Raw genomic sequence first — 2185 nt, 5'->3', positions numbered from 1 at the left:
AAAAACTTCAATAAACAAAAAAAACCCCAGCTAAATAGAGCTCAATTGTTAGGGCACAAGAAGGAACTTCATTTCCAGTCACTACCACAACTCAGAATGACACAGAGATATCAGACTTGAACATGAAGACATGTCCTGTTCTGATAAGCTGAAATGAGACTTTTCTTTCTCCCCAGCTAACTTAGCCCTACCCTTTTAAAAAACAAATAAAAACCCTTTTGCTGACAGTACCATTCTTGGATGTCCACCTCCTTGTACACCATGTGAGAACAAACCACAAACTTATAAATCATAATTCTGTTCTGCAGCAGAATGCCTGATGTTAACTCAGTTTATGACTGACTGTGAGCAATTAAATCCTGCAGTTTGAATACTGGTGCTTTTATTAGTGTTTCCAAAATGAGGTGAGAGGTCTTCTAACAGGAGCATCAGCAAAATGTCAGGAGTCTTTGCAAATCCTATTAATGTTTCTTCTGAACAGATGATTTGAATCATTACCTGGAAAACACAAAAAGCTTCACTTAGACTAACAGAAGATGGAACCTGGTGACATAATTATCTGTTTCTAGAGTGTACATGGACAAATTGTTTTAAGTCTTATCAAGAGGTGAAAGTATTTATCCTCTAATTGAGTGCTGCATGTTGCATAATCCAAAAGTATTTGACCATACTAAATATTTTATTCTGTTAAGCTTAATATCTCATAGGCCAATCTCATAAAACTACAGTAACTACAAATCCAGTACTTCTGTTTAGCCTAGTACACAAGACTTCTGAGAAGCTTCCCAGCATTTTATAGCAGTTTTTTCAGTGTTCAGCAGACATCACTCTATTTGCTGAACAATATCAGACTGCCAAATTGCTCTGACTGTTGGTAGATCAATAATGACACGGGAGAAGTCATTACCTCCGTGGCAACAGGGTGGCAGCTGTGGGAGGAATATTGCGCACGCTGCAGCTGCTCGGGCAGCCGTGCCTCGGCTTCCTCCCGCTGCTCTCTCTGCAAGCCTGGTGTGCCCAGGGTACAGCAACCAGGGGCACCTCTTGGACTACAGAGGATTGAACTGCAGCTCTTCGTGATTTCTGACAGCATGTATACTCACAAGGGTTTGTTACACTTGAGTATGATGTCTTTGTGTTACTTATTTTTAATGAGCTTTGTAGGAATAGCTAGGACAAAATTAAGGAAGGCAAATACCACAGTATTCTGTTCTTAGCCCAATATTTCATTGAAAGAAAACACTTAGTTGTCTTTAAAAATAAAAAGATATCTTTCTTGTCATCAATTTCTATTTAACTCCACTCTGACTCCCAAGGAATCTTTATACTGGATTAAAATTACAAAGGAGACCCCTTGGGATATTACACTTAGCACTTTTTATGTCTTTCCATATTGAAACAGTCCAACAAATAGGAAAACATACTTTTGCTCTGCATATGTTACTGCAGTTCCATCTACCATGGACAGGACATTTTTTTTATACTTCACAACCTTCACCATGTCAATCACAACATATTAACCACAGAAAGCAAACACTGCTCTGTGTCTTGATCACCACAGCTTGTGATGTTTTGTTGAAAGCAAAACCCACCAATTCACAAAATACATGGTGCTCATCAGCAACACAACATATCAACTTTGCCTTCAGATTAAAAGTGCTTCCTCATAAATACATCTACTTTTAAATACTGCAGCAACACTGTACTTATTCATAACCTATTCACATGGGATGGCAGAGGGCACGTTTGCAACAATTCCCTTTGGAATCTGTTCTTAATAAAGTTAAATAAAATGCAAGAGAAACGATCCTGAGGGTGGCTTCAAAAAAACTAAAACAAAGTTGTCACTCAAGCATCAGCTGGATTCCACAAAAAACAAGAATTAGGCAAGCACTCTTCTGAATGCTGAAAATAAGCTGGTCTGCAAAACTCTCACAAGAACATAACTGGATGGTAAAAGTTCTTTTCCTTACAGATATAAATAACACAAATGGCCATTAATATACCAAAGGTCCAGATGCTACAGCTGCAATATAAATTAGCACTCAAAATACACTGTGACTTGTTATTTGTGACAGACTGTATTTTAGCACAGAGGGAAACTCATCAACATTTTCTTCTACTTACAGGATTGGCCCTGCTGCTTTAGGAGACCGCCACGCTCTGCGCCAAGTTCTTGGAAAGA

The 2185-nt window shown here is 38.5% G+C and overlaps 1 non-coding gene across 1 annotated transcript; it reads right to left on the bottom strand.

Annotated features, from left to right (window-relative positions):
• Positions 1–791: 791 nt before the first annotated feature.
• On the bottom strand, positions 792–1058 carry LOC134420426 (small Cajal body-specific RNA 13). The gene has a single exon (XR_010028343.1). It is a non-coding gene; the product is annotated as a small Cajal body-specific RNA 13 (non-coding RNA).
• Between the last annotated feature and the right edge of the window lie 1127 nt (positions 1059–2185).

The sequence above is a fragment of the Melospiza melodia genome, chromosome 6, assembly GCF_035770615.1.
Source record: "Melospiza melodia melodia isolate bMelMel2 chromosome 6, bMelMel2.pri, whole genome shotgun sequence".
Classification (NCBI taxonomy): domain Eukaryota; kingdom Metazoa; phylum Chordata; class Aves; order Passeriformes; family Passerellidae; genus Melospiza; species Melospiza melodia.
Note: the sequence above shows the minus strand (reverse complement) of the source record. Positions and strands in the feature narration are given on the sequence as shown.